This window comes from Rhinopithecus roxellana, chromosome 7, assembly GCF_007565055.1.
Source record: "Rhinopithecus roxellana isolate Shanxi Qingling chromosome 7, ASM756505v1, whole genome shotgun sequence".
NCBI lineage: Eukaryota > Metazoa > Chordata > Mammalia > Primates > Cercopithecidae > Rhinopithecus > Rhinopithecus roxellana.
The window spans coordinates 46,866,133-46,871,256 of NC_044555.1; the positions used below are offsets into that span (position 1 = coordinate 46,866,133).

At 40.1% G+C, this 5,124-nt stretch overlaps 1 non-coding gene across 1 annotated transcript; it reads right to left on the minus strand.

Moving 5' to 3' along the window:
- Window positions 1–2,587: 2,587 nt before the first annotated feature.
- LOC115898825 lies at window positions 2,588–2,692 on the minus strand. The gene has a single exon (XR_004058490.1). It is a non-coding gene; the product is annotated as a U6 spliceosomal RNA (small nuclear RNA).
- Between the last annotated feature and the right edge of the window lie 2,432 nt (window positions 2,693–5,124).

The following is a 5,124-nucleotide window of genomic DNA, read 5'->3' on the forward strand; positions in this document are numbered from 1 at the left end:
AGCATTCCACCCTCTGGAACTAAGACCTCAAGACCAGCATAGCGTAAGGTCATGGGGACAGGAAGCAAAAATTTTGCTAGTGGATAACTATGGTATAGTAAGTAATATCCACTCCAATTTTCACCCCTTGATTCCTGGACCTGTGAATCCTGTCTACAGGGGAAACAGCACCATATATTTGACACTTCTTTAGAGTATATATAGCCTCCTAAAGAGCATGCCCTGGTCCTGCAAGGTGGTGCCATGTAGTTAGTGCTATAACCAAGTCTTTAAAAGGCCATTACATTATTCTACCAAACCAGTTGCTTCAGGATGGCTGGGAACATGGTAAGGACAGTGAATTCAATGAACTTGGGCCCACTGCTGCAACTTCATGTATAAAGTGAGTTCCTTAATCAGAAGCAATGTTATGTAGAATAACATGGCAGTGGATAAGGCATTCTGTAAGTCTACAGATGGTAGTTTTGGCAAAATCATTGTGTGCAAGGAAGGTAAATCCATACTTAGAGTAAATTTCTATTCCAGTAAGAAAAAATGCTGCCCCTTCTATGATAGAAGTGGTTGAATATAATCAACCAGACATCAATAACTGGCTGATCACCCTGGGGAATGACTCAGTGATGGTCTTTGCTGCTGGCAGATTGAGTACTCTGAGCAGTGGGTATAGCCAGGTCAACCTTAGTGAATTGAAGTCCATGTTGCTAATCCCATGAATAATTTATATCCCTACCACCATGGCCACTTTGTAAATGAGCCCATTGGGCAATGACAGAAGTAGCTGAGGAGGGTGACTGACTGTTATCCACAGAACAGGTCATCCTATCCACTTGATTATAAAAAATCTTGCTCTGCTGAGGTCGCTCTTTGGTTAGCATTCACATGGGACACAAATGTCTTCAGGGTTGTTTTCCTAAACCCATTTATAGAGGTCTACCCACATATCTTTTTCTCTTACCTCCTCATCACCAATTTTCCAATCATGTTCCTACCAAGTGCTTGACCATCCATCTAAACCACTGGACAACATCCATGAATCAACATACACTCAAACTTCTGGCCATTTCTCCTTCTAAGTAAAAATGAACAAGGTACAATGTGCAGTGCTCTATGTTCTGCCCAATGGGAGGATTTCCCTTCATCACTGTCTTTCTGGGATATCCCAGAAAAGGGTTACTAGTGGCGGAGCTGCCCACTTGCAGGTGGTGCCTTCATATCATGCACAACCATCTGTAAACCAGGCTCATTTTCCTCTTCTTCATTCACCTTATCACAGAGAACTCCTATGAGGCAATAGGCGCAGGTTGGGAGAGAGGAGGTAATATACTAAGAGTGGGGCCATAGGCATTTGGGCCACTTCTTCATATAGCTTACATGTGCCTTCTGGGCCTGCTCAAGCCCAACTTTATATACAATTTCCATTTGGTGATTGAGTGCTGGTGTGCATGCCCAACTTTATGACTTGGTGGGTCAGATAATACTCAGTTCATGAAGGACAGCTTAGGTCACATTGTAGCATAGTGACCAAAGGTTAATTGTTCAGTCTCTACTAAGGCCCAGTAGCAAGCCAAAAGCTGTTTCTCAAAAGGATAGTAGTTATCTGCAGAAGATGGCAGAGCTTTGCTCAAAATTCCTATGAATATGTGTTGCAATTCACCTATAGCGGCCTGCCAAAGGCTCCAAGAAGCATTTCTATCTGCCACTGACACTTCAAGCACCATTGAATCTTCTGAAACATATGGCCCAAGTGGCAGAGCAGCTTGCATGGCAGCCTGGACCAGTTGCAGAGACTTCACTTGTTCTGGGCCCCACTCAAAACTAGTAACTTTTTAGGTCACTCAGTAAATGAGCCAAATGATAAATATGTTGCCTCAAAAGTTTAAAGAGGCCCATCAGGTGTTATGCATTTTTTTCTGGTTATAGAAAAGGCCAGATGCAAGAACTTAATCTTTACCATAGAAAGGATATCTTTATACCCGCATCACTGGAGCCATAGAAATTTCACTGAGGTGAAAGTTAGCTTATTTTAAAAATTGTATTTCTCACCCTCTGATGTGTAAATGTATTACCAAAAGTCTAGAGTAGTTATTAATGCTTGCTCACTAGGTCCAATCAGCATAATGTCATCCATGCAATGAATCAGTGTGATGTCTTGTGGAAGGGGAAGTCAAGCAAGGTCCCTGTGAACTAAATTATGAAATAGGGTAGAAAACTGATAGAGATAAGAAAAGTATTGCTAGCTTTGCCAGATTAAGCAAACTTCTTCTGGTGGTCTTTACTAACAGACATTGAGAAAAAAGGCATTTGCCAAATCAATAGCTACATAGCAGATACCAGAAGATATATTAATTTGTTCAAGCAATGAAACCACATCTGGTGCAGCAGCTGCAATTGGAGTCTCTACCTGGTTAAGCTTTTGAAAATCCACTGTCATTCTCCAAGATTCACCTTTTTAAAAAAAATTGACACATAATAATTATACATATTTATAGGGTACAACATGATGGATGTTTCTATAAATGTATAAATTGTATAGTGATCAAATCATGGTAATCGCCATATCCATCACCTTAAGCATTTATCATTTCTCAAAAATATGAAATACTTCACAAATTTGCATGTCATCTTTGCACAGGGGTCATGATGATCTTCTCTGTATTGTTCCAATTATAGTATATGTGTTGCTGAAGCAAGCAAAAAATCCATGTGTTTTCTGTAGAGGCCAAATAGGTAAGTTGAATGGGGATATGGTGGGAATCATCACCCTTGCATTTTTCAAGCCCTCGGTGGTGGCACTGATCTCTACGATCCCTCCAGGAATGTAGTATTGCTTTTGGTTTAATATTTTTCTAAGCAGAGGCAGTTCTAGTGACTTCCACTTCACCTTTTCTACCATAATAACCCCCAATCCACAAGCCAGGGAATCAATGTGGGGATTCTACCAGTTGCTGATTGTGTCTATTCCAATTATATATCCCAGAACTGGGAAAATTACCAGAGGATGGGCTCAGGAAACTACTGGGTTCTCTATGAGGTAGATGTGAGTTAAAACTCCATTAAATAACTGACCCCCATAAGCCCCTAATCTGACTGGTGGACCACAGTGCCATTTTGAGTCTCCTGGAATTCATGTCAGTTCAGAGCTGGTGTTCAGTAATTTCTGAAAAGTCTGATTATTTCATTTCTCCCAGTGTCCTCTTTACTATTGTAAGTAGTCATTAGTGCATTTAAACCTAATCAGATCAGAGAAGTAATTTCGGAAACTTCAGAACCAATTCAGAAAATCCATCCTTAAGATTCTGTTCCTCTAGAACCACTCTTGGTAACAAAATCTATGTCAGTCAGCGTTCTTCAGAAAAATAGAACAAATAGTACAAATAGAATCTTATTTTAAAGATAACTCTCATAAATAAGATTTATGATTTATATTTTATCTTTATTATATTTATCTTTTTAATTTTGTCTTTATAAAACTTATAAGTGAGTTGTCTTTAAAAATTGGCTCATGCAATTGGGGGAGCTGGCAAATCTGAAATCCACAGGGCAGGCCGTCAGACTAGAAACTCTGCAGGAGATGATGCTACAGTCTTGAGGCAGAATTCCTTCTCTTACAGGAAACATCATTTTTGCTTTTAAGGCCTTTGAGTGATTGGATGAGGCCCACCCACGTTATTGAGGGTAATCTGCTTTACTTCAAGTCAACTGATTTGTACATGTTAACCACATCTATAAATTACCTTCCCAGCAACATCTAGATTAGTATTTGATTTAATAACTGGTTAGTACAGCATAGCCAAGTTGACACTTAAAAAAATAACAATCACGGACCAAACGCGGTGGCTCACGCCTGTAATCCCAACACTTTGGGAGGCCAAGGCGGGCGGATCACCTGAGGTTGGGAGTTTGAGACCAGCCTGACCAACCTGGAGAAATCTCATCTCTACTAAAAAATACAAAGTTAGCCAGGCATGGTGGCATATGCCTGTAACCCCAGCTACTCTGGAGGCTGAGGCAGGAAATCGCTTGAACCCGGGAGGCGAAGGTTGTGGTGAACTGAGATCGCACCATTGCACTCCAGCCTGGGCAACAAGAGTAAAACTCCGTCCCAAAAAAAAAAGAAAAAAAAAATTAACAATCACAACACTCTACATTCCATTTCCTTGCCTTATTTTTCTTCTAACTTATCTCCATATAACATGTTCTATATTTTATTTAGGCATTTGAGGTTTTATCTCTTTCCTCACAACTTCAATGCAATCTCCAGAAGGAAGGGATTTTTGTCTACTTTGTTCAGTTTGCTCTGGTTTGAATGTGTCCCCTCCAAAATCCAGGTGCTGAAACTTAATGGCCAATGTGATGGTATTAAGAGGTGGGACCCTTGAGAGGTAATTAGGTAATGAGGTCTCCTCTCCTCAAGAATGAGGTTAAGGTCCTTAGAAAAGATTCTTCATGCATCATTTGGCTCACTTGCCCTTCTGCCTTCCACCATGTGAGAACGTCATGTTCCCTTAACAAGGAGGATGCAGCAACAAAGTTCCATCTTGGAAGCAGCCCTCACCAGAAAGTTGAACATTTCCAGTGCCCTGATCTTAGAGTTACCAGACTCCAGAACTGTGAGAAGATAAATTTCTGTTATTTATAAATTACCCAGTCTCAGGTATTCTTTTATAGCAGTACAAACAGACTGAGACACTGTTGCATACATAGCCCCTAGAATAGTGGCTGGCACATATTTTGGAGTAAATAAATATCTGTGGAATAAATTAGTAAGTTTGTTGAAGTTATTCAGAAAGCAATTTGGCAACATCTGGTAATACTGAAGATGTGCATTTAAGGATATTCATTACAACATAGTTTACAATACCAAAATGTTGAAAACTAGCCAAATGTCCCTTGACAGTGGAGTGGGTTTTTAAAAATTGAGTTATATTCATGCAAAGTAATTCTCTTGTTCAGTTAAAGTGAGTTAGATAAAGCTACATGTAGAAAAACATAAATTTCAAGGACAAAAATTTTTTTTATTTTTAGATAAGGGTCTCGCCCTGTCGTCCAGGCTGGAGTGGAGTTGTTGGCCCACTGCAACCTTCACCTCCCGGGTTCAAGCGATTCTTGTGCCTCAGCCTCCAG